Consider the following 17999-nt stretch of genomic DNA (forward strand, 5'->3'; position numbering starts at 1 on the left):
GCCAACAAAATACTACAGATGAAAGCTAGAAATTCACAATTAATTAAAAAGTGAGCCAATGTTTGTTGTTAATAGTAAATTATTGCTCTTACATTTTCTACCTAAAATTATAATCTGTGAACATACTTGGGTCTCTGAACATAACCATATGGTTATCTAAATAGATAAAGAGAAAGCATTTGATAAAATACAACATCATTTCATGATGAAAACCTTAAGCAAATTGGGTATAGAAGGAACAGTTCTCAACACTATCAAGGCAATCTATGACAAACCCATGGCAGCATCCTACTGAATGTAGAAAAGCAAGAAGCATTATCCTTAATATCTAGAACCAGACAAAGATGCCCACTCTCACCATCTCTATTTAATATAGTATTGAAAGTTTTAGCCAGAGCCATTGGGCAAGAAAAAAGAAATCAAATGAATACATATTGAAAAGGAGGAAATCAAACTATCCCTATTTGAAGATGATATGATCCTTTATATAGGGGATCCAAAAAACTCCATTAAAAGACTATTGGAAATCATAAAAGAGTTTGGTAAAGTAGAAGGATATTAAATCAACATGGAAAAATCAATAGACTTTGTATACACAGACAAGGTCATGGCTGAGAAAGAGCTTGTAAGATCTGACCCATTCATAATAGCTCCAAAAAGTATCAAATACCTTGGAATAAGTTTAACCAAGGATGTCAAAGATCTCTACAATGAAAATTACAAAACAGTAATGAAAGAAATAAAAGAAGACATTAAGAATGGCAAAATCTTCCATGTTTACGCACTGGAAGAATCAACATCATCATATATCCATGCTACCAAAAGCAATTTACAGATTCAATGTGATCCCAGTCAAAATACCAATGACATTCTTTGCAGATCTAGAAAAATTGATGCTAGACTTCATATGAAAACACAAGAAGCCCTGAATAGCTAAGGTAATCGTATACAACAAAAACAAAGCCCGCGGCATCACAATACCTAATTTCAAGACATACTACAGGGGCCTGCACTGGGGTACAGGAGGTTAATCCTCTGCCTGCGGTGCTTGCATCCAATATGGAACCCAGTTTGAGTCCAGTTTTCTCCTCTTCTAATCCAACTCTGCTATGGCTTGGGAAAGCAGTAGAAGATGGCCCAACTCCTTGGGCCCCTGCACCCGCGTGGGAGACATGGAGGAAGCTCCTGGTTCCTAGCTTCGGATCAGCCAAGCTCTGGACATTGCAGCCATTTGGGGAGTGAACCAGTGGATGGAAGACCTTTCTCTCTGTCTCTTCCTCTTACTGTGTGTAACTCTACCTCTCAAATAAATTTTAAAAAATCTTTAAAAAAAAAGGCATACTACAGAACAGTTATAAACAAAACAGTTTGGTACTGGCACAAAAACAGACTTGTAAACCAATGGAATAGAATAGAAACTCCAGAAATCAATCCCTGCATCTACAACCAACTTATCTTTGACAAAGGAGATAAAATCAATCCCTGGAGCAAGGGCAGTCTCTTTAACAAATGGTGCTCAGAAAACTGGATCTCCACATGCAGTATGAAACTAGACCCTTACCTTATACCTTGCACAAAAATCCAGTCAAAATGAGTCAAAGACCTAAATCTATGACCCAATACCATCAAACCTTTGAAGAATGTTAGGTCATCTCTGCAAGACATTGACATAGGCAAAGACTTCTTGGAAAAGACCCTAGAAGCACAAGCAATCAAAGTCAAAATTGACAAATAGGATTACATCAAGTTGAGATGCTTCTGTATTACAAAACAACAACAACAACAAAACAAAACAAAACAAAACAAAACAAAACAAAACAAAACAAAACAAACACTCAGGAGAGTGACGAGGCCACCAACAGAATGGGAGAAAATATTTGCAAACTACACAACTGACAAATGGTTAACATTCAGAATGTATAAAGAGCTCAAGAAATTCAACAACAACAAAACAACTCCGTTAACAAATGGGCAAAGGACTTGAACAGGCATTTTTCAAGAGGAAATTCAAATGGCCAGCAGATACTATCCCAGGATCACTAGCCATCTGGGAAATGCTAATCAACCCACAGTGAGATTTCACCTTTCTCCAGTTAGAATGGCCCATATCCAGATATCAACAAATAACAAATGCTGGTGAGAATGTGGGGGAAAAAGTAGCCTAGTATACTGTTGGTGAGAATGTAAACTGGTGCAACCACTGTGGAAGACAGTATGGAGATATCTTAGAGATCTGAATATAGACCTACCATATGATCCAGCCATCCCACTTCTGGGAAATTATCGAAACCAAAAGAAATCAGTATATGGAAGATCTTTCTGGACTCCCATGCTCATTGCAGCACAATTCACAATAGCTAAGATATGGAATCAACCCAGATGTCCATCAATTGATCACTGGATAAAGAAATTACAGTATACATACATGATGGAATACTACTCAGCAGTAAAAAATATGAAATCCTGTCTTTTGTAATAATATGGTTGCAACTGGAAACCATTATACTTAGTGAAATAAGCCAGTCTCAGACAGATATCAAAAGTTTTCCTTGATCCGAGGTAACAGAGTACTTTGTATATAATGTATTGGAATGAAATAGACATTTTAAGAATCAATGATTGTTTATAGTCTTTGTCTCTTTCATTGAGGAAGAGTGTTTTATCTTCATACTATTTGTTGAACTCTTTTACTTAGGGTAGGGTTAACTACAGGATCATTAAGTGTACTATAAAAAGATCATTGTAAAAATTAAGAGTGGGAAACCAAGAGGTAGGGGGATTAAGTGCTGGAGCTTGAGTGGGAGGGAGGGAGGGCAGGAGGAGAAGTGCCACTATGTTCCTCAAATGGTATAAAGGAAATATATGAAACCTGTATAAATTAAATAAAATATATAAATAAAAAATGGAAAACAATGATGTTCTGAGAAACCCCTTGAGAATCATTGAAGTATTCAGATGTGGGTAATCAAATTCTGAATGTCAACTCTTCAATGATAGTTTCCTATATTCTACTCACTGACACGGCCTGTCATGTAAATTTTTAAGTATTTTTTCAAAGAATGATTCCTGTAGGGATCAAGTCTGTGCCCAGAGTGCTGATTTAGAATGTCGGCCATATCTGTTTTGGACTAGTGCAAAAGTCACTTGGGTCACCACATTCCTCCAATCCTTTCCTTTAAGCAAAGTTCAACCCAAATAACTAAATATAAATACATCCTCATAGTTTGTTGATTTATTTTATATCCAGGATGGTATTGGTTGTCTAGTAAATACTTCATTAAAATAAATTCTTGCTGAAGTTTTGTTACCTCCTGTTTATAGGGGAACATAGGGACACCCCAAAGACAACTGATCAGTGTGTGGCTAAGGGTATTGCTAAGGGGATGACACTGTGGTGCAGCAGGTTAATGGCCTGAAGTGCCGGCATCCCATATGGGCCCATCTGCTCCATTTCTGATCCAGCTCTCTGCTGTGGCCTGGGAAAGCAGAAGATGGCCCAAGTCCTTGGGCCCCTGCACCCGTGTGGGAGACCTGGAAGGAGCTCCTGGCTCCTATCTTCGGATCAGCCCATCTCTGGCCATTGCAGCCATCTGGGGAGTGAACCAGTGGATGGAAGACCTCTCTCTCTCTCTCTCTGCCTCTCCTCTCTCTGTGTAACTCTGACTTTCAAATAAATAAATGAATCTTTTTTTTTTTAAAGATTGCTAAGATTGTAGTCCAGTTAGCTCAATTGCAGTGTTTGGCTATTTCCAGGGTATTCTTCCAAACTTGCACACTGGGGGAGTTAACTGTATGCTATTTCAGAAGGGAGGAAAAGAGGATTGGAGCAAGGATGGACCATACAGATAAGAAGCAGTGCCCTTAATGAGTGCCCCACTGTTTGTCATGTCCTTCAGCTGCACTCAGGTGGCATTCAAAAATTTGAGAGGTTCTATTTGGAACAAAATGATCACAAAAGAAGTTCATCAGTCATTTTATATTAACAATTCTTCATTTTATTGCATGTTGCTCCTTTTTTTAATGATGGGCTTACATTAGTCTGCTAGGACTAAAAATAAACCACTATAATATGGACAGCAAAAATAACAGACATACTTGTTGTCTCATAGTTCTGCAGGCTAGAGGTTCAGGATCAGATGTGGGCAGGTATGGGTTCTGAGGAGGCCTCCTCTTTGACTTGAGGATCTGGCTTCTCCTTCTCACATGGCCTCTGCTCAGTGTGCCGAGAGAGAGAGAGAGAGAGAGACAAAGAGAGAGAAAGAGAGAGAGAGGTGCACAATAGCATTCTAGTGTCTTTTCATCTTCTCATAAGGACACTAGTCCTGTCATAAAAGCACTCTGTGTAGCTGACCTTATTTAGCCTTTAATCCTTAAAAGCTATTTCCAAATATAGTCACACAGGAGTTAGTGCTTTAATATGTGAACGAGAGGGAGGAGACACACTGTAGTGCATATTAGGGTCTTTGCACAATCTTTGTGTCTTGCATAACTTGTTTTTCCTACTTCACTCCATTGTTATGACTGGGCCCAGAGAAATGGTGAAGACCATGAAAGTGGGAGCAAAACTGCGCAAATATCTTCCCAGCTCTGTTTGTTACAGCTGAAACTTTCCACCAGTGACTTAATCCCTGACTTTTCTCATCTGTACAATAGCACTGATGTATTATATATGTGGTGACCATGAAAATGTCTCATAGATCTCCATTAACAGGGGGGAGAATTAAGTAAGAGTCCCATAGGCTGTACTTTCAAACGTCACTTGGGTGCTATCCCATCCCAGTTTTGAGTCACAGGTATTTCTGTAAACAAAGAAACAAATAATCCACACACATTTCATTCTGATGTCAGATCTACTTTCAGAGAACCCAGACTAAGACAAGTAACAATGGACCCCAGGAGGGTCTGACAGAATACACATTCAGATGAGGATGTGGGATTGACTTGCCTGCAACCCAGCAAATAAAGAGAAGCACAGCTTGATGGGTGGGTGGAGTACAGATAGTAACTGGGACAATAGGTGTTTAATTGCTAAAGATTTTACTGGAAGTATGTGGGCAAATGTTCCCAGGAAAGAGAATACTGTCACTAGGGTGCTCACACATTGATTTGGAACTATGTGGGGGTGCAATATGTATCAAAATAGCAGAGTGGTATTGATGTGAAGTCCTATTGATGCCATTCAGAAGAGTAAAGAAAACTGAGGACTGGTAGCAAATAACTTAGGCTAAAAGTGAGAGTCACAGACTTTGATTGCTTGAAACGAAACCTTATGTCCAGTCATACAAGGACAGACAGTTGAGTGAGAAGTTAAAGCCTGGAATGATGGAGCTAAAGAGCTCCCAAAAGTTTTGATTGCTCGGTGAAGGCAGGTTGCTCCATACAATGTAAAGGTTAGGGTCATGGTTTGAAAACCTGTAATTCCAAGATATTGCACCAAGATATTTGAATGTACGTAGACTCTTTTAGCTCCCCCTGTTAACTCCCTGGACTTTCAGAGATGTACCAATATTTCCTGGTAAGATTTAGCACCTATATTGTGCTAGAAGATGCAGCAAAAGCATCTTCTAGACTAGGCAATAGGTACCTTTTAAGATGTCCTTCTACCTTCTGTTCTGACTGCTGGAGATCCTAGCATAATCTGGGGACATTCTGGTCTTGACACAAGAGGTAAGAGATATTAAGGGAAGAAAGAGACTCGAAGAATACAAGAACTAGCTTAGATGTATGTGAGTCAGGGAGAGTACGCTTGTTTGGATTTTGTTGGAATTTGAGGTTATATAAGCAAACACATTATCCTGAAGGCACTTTCTGGATGGTGGGCAATCACACTGCCAGAGTGGTATTACAAGTCTGCAAAAACTGATAGCCAACTTTCAGTGCTGTGGAATATTTGAGTTTCCTCCGCGGAAAGGAGAGAATGGATCCCAGGGATTAGAGGAGTAAACATGATAGACTGGATGTATTTCACTGGGCGGGAAGTCTCACCAGAGGATTATGTTCTGTGAGTGGCTCGGAGGACACACCGTTTACCAAGGATATCAGCAATGACCTGAAGAGAGGGTCACCAGCATCACAAAGGCCTTAGGAGGTGGCTTTGTCTTGGAGAAAGGAGGCAATGTGTACTAAAGTGGTCACTGATCTTCACTCATTAAAAACCTTGGCAGTGATGGAGCCCCAGCACAACAGAGGCCAGGTGGAGGCATTTCAATAACAGAAATAGGTGGCCTCAAGTACCAGAACATTCTTCCAGGAGCAAGTAAAGGGAGTTGAATTGAGAAGTCATAGAAATGATTAATACAATACATGTCCATAGGGGACAATAAACAGGAAGTCAGCAAACATGCTGCTTGGCATCTATAATGAAATAAAAGGAAAAGAAGGAAGAAGCAAAAGGCTGAAGGTGATTATTCCCATTAAAAGAGTCCAAAATGTTCCTCTAGATTTCAGTTTTTTAGAGCTCACATATCAAAACCAATGCTGGGAATTGTGCCATTTAGCAATTTTTGTAGTAGTCACCCATTTTAGTGATAAAAGCCCACTACATATCAAGGTAGCCTCAGTGCTGAGTTCAGTTTACCATTGATTTCTTCCAAATACCAAAACTTTTACTGAAGTCTAATGACTTTAATTTTCATCTGTGTTTGTATCCTGAGGCTCAATATTACTCAGCCTCTTTAATAAATAATTCCTAAGCACTGATAATGTCTAATGTCCAAACTAAAAATAAAAAAAAAAAAAAAAAAAAGTTAAGCAACAATGCTAATGAAAAATATAGAGAAACATTGTGGGTAAGGAAACTTCTAAGCCAAAGCAATAAGTATTTGTAGTTATTGAAATAGATTGCTCTATCATGGGAAAGTTTTCAGACTGGTAAATAATTGTGAGTTCTTTACTTTCTTTAACTAGTTGGCAAGGTTGTGTTTATTAGTTTAGCCTAGAAGCTATGGAAACTGCCATGTATTTGGGTGCTGCTTAATTCTGATTTTTTTTTCATGTCATTATTTTCAGTGAATTTGGATGAGAAAAAAAATCTTTCAAAAATGTTATGGTGTGTGGGTTCAGGATTTGACTTACGAAAACTATGACTTTACTGCGCTAGCTTGTACAATTGCATATTTTCTAAAGAGTAGGTACGGAAAGTATACTCTGTTACAGTGAGACAATTCTGCCCTGGAGGTAGGCAGGGGAAGGGAGGTGTATCTCACCATAACTAAGAGGCTGCTTGTTTTCCATTTGGGTGAATCCAGTTGGACTTAGTGGGCTTGGTAAGTAATTCTGAGCAGATGTCAAGTTGACTTAAATGACCAGGCACACAGCATTAACAGGCCTTAAGATATAAGGTGGCTAAATTTTAATGAAGGAAGACATATGTGAGGGATTTGAAATCTGCAACATTTTTCACTGCCTTTGCCAAATAAGCAGTTGCTGCTTTGTGCTCCTAGAACATTTGTTATCACGTTGACATGGCATTAGGTTAAAGTCAGGGGATTTGCCTTCTCTATTTCAAGCTCTTTTTTGTGTAAAACAGGTAAATCCAAAGTTTGAGTGTTCTTTCCAGAAATACAGGTAATTTATACTGATTGTGAAAGAATTTTTACTCCTAACTGCCTGGTCAGATGGGGAAAACATAAATGAAAAAAAAAAATGGCAGCAACATCACTAACATTTGCTTTACTTTATTTTCCTATATTTTTAAAACTTTATTCCAACCTCAGGAAAGATACAGGGAAATCACTTCATCTTAATACCCAATGACCCAAAGAAGAAAAGAAATTGAATAAGGGCACATAAGAAAAATTATCTAAAGACTCAGAAAATACATATATACACAGAATGTCATAGATGGAGAGAGTTGTTCAGACATGCAAAAAGGGTTACAAAACAAAGGGAGTAAGGAAAAAGGAAAAGCTTTTCTCATGTGTACTCTTTAATAATTAGATATATGTACCCATGAGTATGAATGTGTAAAATATTTGAAAATGATACTGTCCTAACCTTATCTTTGGACATCCTTGCATTCCTTAGGCACATTCTTTAAAAACAACAAAGTGACTTCCTAGTCACTTTCAAATAGAGTTGCTGTTTTAAGAATGGGGAACGTTTCTTTCAACTGCACACACAAATGTGGTTTTCTTTAATGGAATATGGCACTTGGCAATGTTGTAAAGTCACACTGCACTTGATTGCCATTGTTGTAAATGGCTCTTTGCCTGGTGCTTGTCACATAGGGCAGTGCCATGTTAAGGCTGAGGTCTTGTCAACACACACCATCTGCTTGTATCTCACATTAGAGGAAAGGCATGCTTCACTCTGTCGCATAGCATTTACATGATCTTAAATGACAACTTCTCAATTAAGTGCATTTTCCTTCTCAGGAAATGACATTTTATTCTAACAAATGTATATAAACAGACTTTCCGTTTCAAGGAATACAGAAAAAAGTAACAGCAAAATGACACAATACTATTTGCCACACTTTTAGACATTCTATGAAACAACTGGCTATTTCAGACTTAGTACACCTACTTTTATGACATTTAATAAAATCTTGGGAAAAAACTTAATCTCTTTCTTCTGTATCTATATTACTATGCTAAGTATATTGAAAAGCTAAAGGAATCTTTAAAAGAAGAAAACATGCCATAGTTTTATCACTGTGCAATGGTATAATGGTGTTTGTATATTCTTTCAATTTTTTTTTTCTCAGTTATATATCTTACATAATCCCACCAACACTTGGCCATAATGAATTTTTATGACATATTTGCAACAAAGCATTTATATGAAATATTTTTAATAGAAATTAATATCTGTGACTCTGTTTTAAGATATAGTTTATATCCAAATTAGAAATTATTTTAAAATATTAACCTAAACTATAAATGAATATATTTATAACAAGAAAACATTCCTAGATGCCTGGAGAAAAAGACTAATAGATAATATTAAAAAGATTGTATTGAAGAAAATTAAATTAAATAAAGCAGAAAGAAATACAAAACGGAAAGAACACATATTCTATTTTCCTTAGATACAAACACAATAGAACACTGACCAAGGGTATAAATAGGAATTTCAAAGAAATTCTGAATTGATGAATGAATTCATACTTGTTGACCTTTTATAAAACATTAAATAATATTCTAAAATTTAAAAAAGTCAAATTAAAATAGTGCTGTTTTTATAAGCAAGGACTCTTAAGCCAATCACACACAGAGAGTGCAGATTTCACTTACCCTTTTATTTTATTTTATTTTATGTATTTCAAAAGCAAAGAGAGAGAGAGAGAGAGAGAGAGATTTTCCACCTGCTAGTTCACTCCCCAGACGGCTGCAAGGGCTGGGGCCAGGAACTAATATGATATCAACGTGATAACAAATATTTTAGGAGCACAAAGCAGGAACTATTTTTTGGAAATCTCAGTAGTGATCTTAGGTACGTGATGAGAGTAGAAGTGGTAATTTTATTATGGTGATTGTGGCAATTTTATTATGATTATCATATATAATAAGCGAGAGGTCATAGTAGGGATATAGCCCGTGGCCATGTCTCTTGTTGTTTTGGGCCAGTTACAGTTCCAAGCAGTGGTTTCATAGGAGCTGTAGTTTTTGGCTGCAGGGAAAGAGGGAATTTGGCCATGCAAGTGTTTGCTGCATGGAAGGGTTGGTGACATCAGTCCCACCTAGCTAGTTTCCTCCTTACCTACATCCAAACAATAAGACAAAATTGAAGATGAAGCCCACAGTGCCAGAACACCCATATCATGTTGCAAAATAAAATTAATCTGTTTATGCCCTAATTGTAGATGACTAACAGCAGACACAACAGCCAACACTGTAGGCATCTCAACTGATTCACCTTACCCAATTTTGACTGAAAAATTAAAGTGAAACAAATTTTCTGCTTGATGGATACTAAAACTGTTGTAACCAGATCAGCTGCAGAAAAGAGCATAGATTTCTGTCTAAATTTTCTATGAGTGTGATCAGGATCTTGTATCACTTCCCGGAAGAATTATAACAGGAGATGAAACACGGCTTTGCCAGTGCAATTCCTAAGACACTGTCAAAGCAATGGTTACCAAGAGGGAAAAGTGTCTAGTTAAAGCAAAGGTGGACCAGTTAAGAGTAAAGGTCATGATAATAGTTTTTTGAGATGCACACTGAATAACTGTAACATTTATTTATTATGAGAGTGATTTTGAGAAAGATAGCCAAAGTTTTAGCAGAAAAATACCCCCAGGCAACCTTCACCAGAGAGTCTTTATCCATCAGAAGAATGCTGCTGCTCATTCCTCTTTTCAAACGAGAACAATTTTCACAATTTTGTGGGAGTTTCCATGGGAAACCATTAGGCATCCACCTTTTAATCTTTATTTGGATCTTTCTGACACCCTTCTGTTTCTTAAAAAGTCTTTAAAGGGCACCCTTTTTTCTTCAGTTAATAATGTAATAGACATTGCATTGACATGGTTAATTTCTCAGGTTAAACATGGTTAAATTTCTCAGATCTTCAGCACTGGACTAAAACTTGTTCTATTGGGGCCTGCACTGTGTGGCGCAGCGGGTTAAAGCCCTGGCGTGAAGCACAGGCATCCCATATGGGCGCTGGTTCTAGTCTCGGCTGCTCCTCTTCCAAGCCAGCTCTATGCTATGGCCTGGGAAAGTGGTGGAAGATGGCCCAAGTCCTTGTGCTCCTGAACCCGCGTGGGAGACCCGGAAGAGCTCCTGACTCCTGGCTTCGGATTAGTGCAGCTCCGGCTGTTGCAGCCATTGGGGGAGTGAACTAGTGGATGAAAGACCTTTCTCTCTGTCTCTACCTCTCTGTAACTCTCTTTCAAATAAATAAAATAAGCCTAAAAAAAAACTTATTCCGTTATTTGAAAAAGTTTCTTGAACTTGATAGAATTTATATTAAATAATAAAATTATATTTTTATATTTACCATTTAATTCCACTTTGTTCATGAACATGTTGATTTTCGCTTATATGTGATATACACATGAGATATATACATATACAAAATTATTCATTATATTATTTATAGTGGTAAAATTTTATAGAAGTTTTTTGTTAAGCATTTCACAAATATAAAAACAAAAACAAATAACCCAGTGCAACATTTTAAATACAGTGATAAATGTAGAAAAAGTCTACAGAAAGTGCTCATAATATTTCAAATGAGAAAAACAATACATCAAAATGTGCAGGGGAATTTTTCACTATATTTAGTTGAAGAACTTATCTTTAAGTTTAGACAAAGCAACTTGATTATATCTTATATTTACTATAAAGTAATATATTTAAAAATGTAATCCTAATATTCATCTTTTATTTGAATATGTAGGAAAGATATAGCAATTGATGGATTGGATTTTGTGTCACCTATTTGGGAAAACCTCTTGTCTTCTTGCTAGAAAAGATTTGGGGAGCAGGTGTAGTAGGTGGAATTCTAAAATGACCTCTGAGATTCCCAGCCCTCTGGTGCATACACTCTAATTCCCTTCCTCCTTGTGAGTGGGACATTTGAATACAGTCCTCCTTGGGGTGGATTAGTAAGCCTGTCTTAGACCACTGCAGGGAGATACTCCAAATGAAAAGGAATCTTCTAGTGCCCTTGAAAAGGTAAGCTACTATGTTGTTAGAAGAGAGCCAGCAAGAAAACAGGAAACAGTCCTCTAAAGATAAGGAACGGAATTCTGTCAACAGGTATCTGGGAGAGATCACTGGGCCTAGATAAGACAGACAAGCCCCAGTTCAAGTTCAGCCAAATGACACCATAAAGAGAAGAACCAGTTATCTCATGTCTGCACTCCTAACTCAGGAGAATGTTAATATGCATCTGTGTTGTTCTAAGCTACTAAATTTGTGAACATTTGTTATGCAGCATAAGGTACATGATTTCTTATTTTTGAAAGTCTCAGAGTCTAGTACACTGTACTTAGGTTTGTGAATCTTTGTTCCATGAATAAGTAGATGAGTGTCCGTCTCTGACTTTGTAATTGACTTTGGATATTTTACAACAAAATATGGTCCTTCCTGCTAAGTCCTTCCTATGATTCATACACCTAGAAAATCATTTATATCATCACTAAATGCAAGGTGGAAAAACAATATAAAATGAAAATAAAGTACTGAACTTAATTGCCATAAATCACCTGAGATTTTTGTGTGTGTGTCACTGGGTCATAGGCATATCAATTATTTTGGAAAGGAAATGGAAAAAGAATTATGAAGTTTATCTTTAATTGATGAAGTAGGGGAGAGTCTCAGGTAAATCAGATGACATGATTTCAGCAGACTGAAGCTTATTTGTTTGTAATATTAACTAGCTAAAGAAATAAAATGATGCTGGACCCCTTGTTTTCTTGAAAACAGCTGAATTCTATTGCTATCCTTTTTTAGCATGAGAAAAGTCTCAATTTACTGAAGAGTTTCAATATGATGAATATAATATAATAAGAAAAGACTTTATTTCTTGTAAACATTGCTCTTCATCTACCCTAAATTGAACACTTTTGAATATTATCAGTTTTTTCAATAACATATTGGCTAAATTTCAGAACTCTTCCTTCACTCTTAGTTATTTGGACACTTTTCATAAGGTATTTAAGACCCCCTCTATTCAGTTGCCAGAAATACATCAGGATTTCTTGCATCTGACCCACCAACTATGCATCCTAGCAGGATTTCCCGAAGACTGGAATACTCCTTGATATGTATAAACTATTGTTATCTCCTCACTCCAAAACACACACACACACACACACACACACACACACATTCCTTGATGGTCAGCTAGCACACAATACCCATACTGTTGAGAATTTGAAGCTTTGTGAAGTAGTGAGGGAATAGAAATATCAGCCTTGGTCTCCCCTTGGCAAGCCCCATCCACAGAATCCAGAATCTCTTATGACTTATTATTTCTTTTACCCAGGCAGCAAAGAGGTGCATCAGAAATTTAGCTTGATAAATTTCATTTTCTTCTCTTTGGATGCATACTCAATCTTTAAGACTTGGAAATTCAGTTGGAATTTCCCTCTCATATCTATTGATAATCTCTGCATGAAAAATTCATGTTCTAGAAGTTTCAGATATCATGTCACCATTCTGCTATTTTTCCTATATTGCCTGGGCTAGATGGGATTATGGGTTAGGAGTGATGATTACTGAAAATGTTGACTCAGTAAAATTAGCGATGGATATTGTTGGTGCCAATTGCTCTCCCTTTTAGCACTTAGAAGCATTTCTGGAAACAGAAAAGCACCATGTTGCACAGCTTTCTTTGTGTAAGACTTGCGGTGAAACATTGGTAACCAGAATCATCTATTCCATCAACCACAGAAAAATTAGTCATATTTCTTAATATTCTTGTTGTCTTGAAAAAGTGTAGCTTTAAAGATTTGTCACATGGTGGTAGGTGCTAAGTCATGTTAAATGCTTAACTGACAGGGGAGTAGAAAGCACGTAGTAACTAATTGTTGATACATATTTTGATCTTGAAGCCAGAAAAAAATAATAATGCTGACGGCTACTTTTTCTGATGATTTGCAAGCTTGAAGGAACCACAGAATAAAGGAAGGACATTGGCTAAAAGCAGATTATGACAACTGGGTTAACTCAGACTGTACTGGGCTACAGCATTAGATGTGACTTATAACGGAATCTTGAGGTTTGGCTGCTTAAGTGATAAATTAAGGAAAGACTCCTTTCTCCTATCCACAAACAGTACTGGCTCCATCAATTTGGGCAGGATTTTGCCTGTAGGTGGAGCATTTTGCCACTAGGTGTGAACACAGAAACAGAATACTATATAACATGGCCTGATAATTCACTGCATAGAGCTTGAAATTCAAATCAATCAACATAAATTTGTTGAATACTTATTTCCTACAATAAAAGCTTCTATTTTACCCTCTAGGACCTGCAATTTCAGTTTTTTTTATTCACTTTTAATTTACCAATTTGTTAAGGCAACTCATAATTATTAATGAACTACTGTCGACCAGACACTGTGTTAATCCACAACTAATTGGTGTTACTATGGTGAATTTATCATGGAAAGAATTATTATTATTATTAACGTATTTTTTTTACTACTGCCATACTATTAAAACTCTGTAACTACAAGGAAATATTCTAACTTTCATCATTGAAGAAATAGCAATAATTCCTGTGTAATTAGAGTGGTTTTGAATAAATGTTAATATGAACACATACCTAACAGGAGGTAGCCAAGGACTGCTTTCCATTTCACTTGGTGCATTTTCTGTTATGAGTGGTAGACATACTATCACCTTAAAGCTATGTGAGTACATGGCTATTCTTAATAGTAGCAGAGGTGATTAAAAAAAAATGAAATCTCTAAAACCCCAATGTTAATTGTTGAACTCCTTTAGTAATTATATTCCTTCAACTTCAGATTGTTATGCAAAACACTTTATAGGCTCTCACTGTCTCTCTATTACGTATTTATAATTCCATGTTCCAGCCAATATATCAAGAGTTTTACACCAATATATTTTAATTCATCTAAACTGTTCCCTATGCTGAAAAAAAGCCAGAACATATACCCTATAATTCCATCTTGGATGGGTGGAGCTGGTATTATCTCTGAAGGATATTCTGTGCTAGGAAAAAATAGCAAAGGAACGTGAGGATTGACCATGCAGCTCTTTGAAATAGCAGGCGTGGAGAGATGAAAAGACTTTCAAAAAATGATACCTTTGATGTAGAACAGCTGCCCAGAAACTAGAGGACAACACCCTCTTTAACAATCTTATTAAATTACTTTTGGCCAAAGTAGCAATTAAAATAAAACAAGTGTCTTTTATGTTTGTATTTTTAAATTGGAATGTTAACTTTTATAACATTTATTCTCTTGAGACTAAAGATAGTAATTGCTGAGAGGAGTTAATTTAATAATGGGTACACCATTCCAGTAGTCGGTATGGTCATCTGTCATGTTGCCAGTAACACAGTGCATTATTTCAAGTTCAGGAAATAAAAAGGACAGATAAAATATGATTAAATTGGCCATTAGGAAATTTGGCTAAACCCTGAGAACATATGCCTTTACTTTTATATTAAGTGCCAGAGGACTTGAAAAACAATGAACTCTTTGCTTTGAATATAAACTGTGTGAAAAGATGGAACTTTGAGAAATTATTTAACTATTCATCATATTGAAGAATAATATTTATCTCCCAAAACTTTATTTTTACCCTGACCTAATTTATTCCTCACACAGCAGAATCATTAACATAAAATTATGTTAAGGAGACTCATGGTGAACACAAACTGGTGGGTTTAGCTAAAATTCCCACTCTAAAGCATCTAAATTTCTGGGTGAATTATAACCACAAATATGAAATGTAAAAATGGAAAATTTCCAGGTGACATGGTCAAAAGTAGAAAACCAGGATAATCAAAGGTGACTTGATGTCATCGCAAAAAGCCAAAGGAAGAGGCAAAACTCATCCATCTGACTGGTAACCAGGGCAGACTACAGGACCTTGATTACTTGTAAGGCAAGAGTCATTTACCTGTGACCCTTGTATTTAAGTGATACTTCGAGTGCTGCACCATCCGTGAACAAAGTTACCTATTAATTCAGACAGTTAACAAGCTGCCTGGGTATTGTGAAAAAAAAAAAAAAATCCTGTGAATGATAGAATCATGGGACTGTGCTTTATAGAATTTATAATAATTTTATGTTAACTAAATATCTACAGTCTCTAAAAACAAAATTAGGCATAAAATCGTCTCAGGGCTATGAGAATTTGGTGTACATGGTAGAAGCGAACACTAAGCCAGTACAGGGGTACTTACTAAAACTAGTCCTTAGGATATTTCCACAGATGAAAAACAAAAACTGCTTCAGGCAAAGTGTGAGTAATAATAGTATTTCTTAAATGTGAACAAATAGAACCAACATAAAAGAGGGTTTGATCCCAAAAACTTTTTTTTTTTTTTTTTTTGACGGGCAGAGTTAGACAGTGAGAGAGACAGAGAGAAAGCTCTTTTCTTCCGTTGCTTCACTCCCCAAATGGCCGCTACGGCCCACGCACTGAGCTGATCTGAAGCCAGGAGCCAGGGTGCTTCCTCCTGGTCTCCCATGTGGGTGCAGGGCCCAAGCACTAGGGCCATCCTCCACTGCCTTCCTGGGGCCACAGCAGAGAGCTGGACTGGAAGAGGAGCAACTGGGATAGAGTCTGGCGCCCCAACCAGGACTAGAATCCAGGCTGCTGGCGCCGCAGTTGGAGGATTAACCTAGTTAGCTGCGGCTCCGGCCGATCCCAAAAACTTTAGCATGGATGAAAGGTAAAAACAAAAACAAAAAATTATACAATAATAATATTTAAAACTACTGAAGTAATAAAAGAGAATGAAAATTTTAATAAGTAATCATTATTTGTAAAAACACCATGGTTTGAGACAGAATCAGAAATTCCTCAATCAAAAGTCAATAAAATGACTATTTAAATATTAGCAAGTATGTTAAACACAGATAAACATAAAAAATGAAGAAAGAATTGTTTAACTCTAAGGTAGATTATAGGAACTACCTAAAATTAAGTAAAAAGAGATACATAATAAATACTACATAGAGATAAAAATACAAAGAATGGAGTAAGAATGCTCAATATATCTTAAACAGTTTGAGGAAAAGTAAATAATGATAGTAGATAATAAACAACATTCAAAAAATAGAAATAACATTTTATACTTAGCAATTCAGCTTAAATATTGGGTGGAATAAAGACAAGTCTACCTTTAAACATAGTGCCTCAAAACTTAGAAAGAGAAGGTAACTGGAGAGGAGACAGATTATCTATAAAAGGGCAGTGATTAGATTGACAATTATTTCCCAGTACAATATGAGGTAGCAGTTAGCAAAAAATGACCCTGAAGTGCTGAAGGAAAATAATTGTCAATGAATATTTGTAACTTCACTATAATTCAGTGATCCTTGTGTGTGTGTAGAAATAAAAACAGTACACACTAGAATTAAAGATCTTTCCAATCGCAGGTACTCATCAAGGAATGTGCTAAAATGTTTTGTACTTGCGAAAGTAGGAAGAAAATTAACTCCATAAATGTGGAGTAATATAAAAAAAGTTGTGAGTGAACTCATTAGCAATTAAACATAAAAATTGAATAGCCATTGATAAAAGAAAGGTAAAATAATAAAATAAAGAGTAAATAAAAATAGAATGTGGTAGGGTCCAACATTGTTGTGCAGTGAGGTAAGCCACCGCCTGTGGCACAGGCATCCCATAAATGAGGGCCAGTTTGAGTCCAGTGCCTCTGCTTCAAGACCAGCTCCTTATTAATGTGCCTAGGAAAGCAGCAGAAGATGTGCAAAGCATTGGACTTCTGCCCCCCACAAGGAAAACTTGGCTGGTGTTCTTAGCTCCTAGCTTAAGCCTGGCCCAACTCCAACTGATGAGGCCATTTGGGGAGTGAAACAGTGGATAGAAAACCTATCTGTCTCTCCTCTCTGTCATTCTGCCTTTCAAATAAATTAACAAAAAAAACCCTCTACAAATATATATTGTGGGAGTTAGTAGCTTAAAAGTATAAATTATCCAAGTAGATGGAAAAGTGTACAGTTTAGTTATAGCACTGAATGCAGAATGAATTAAAGTTCATATTAAACTCAGAACAATAAAAAGATCAAAATGCTAATTACAACCTTCCCACACAGAAACGTTCAAAATTATATGGTTTTATTGGTAAATTTCACTATGTCCTTAAAAAGGAATACCAATCCTTTACAACTGCATTCAAAGAATAAACCCACCTTCATTCTATGAGGCCAGTATTCATCTTGTTATAAAAACCAAAGACATTGTAAGAACAGAGAACCACAGACCAGTATTTCTCATGAAAATATGTATAGACAAAAATCTTCAACAAAGTACTACCCAACCAAATGCAGTGGAACATTCAAAGAATTATAAACTATAATTAAAAGGGATTTAGTCCAGAAAT

The sequence above is a fragment of the Oryctolagus cuniculus genome, chromosome 13 (genome assembly GCF_964237555.1).
Source record: "Oryctolagus cuniculus chromosome 13, mOryCun1.1, whole genome shotgun sequence".
Classification (NCBI taxonomy): domain Eukaryota; kingdom Metazoa; phylum Chordata; class Mammalia; order Lagomorpha; family Leporidae; genus Oryctolagus; species Oryctolagus cuniculus.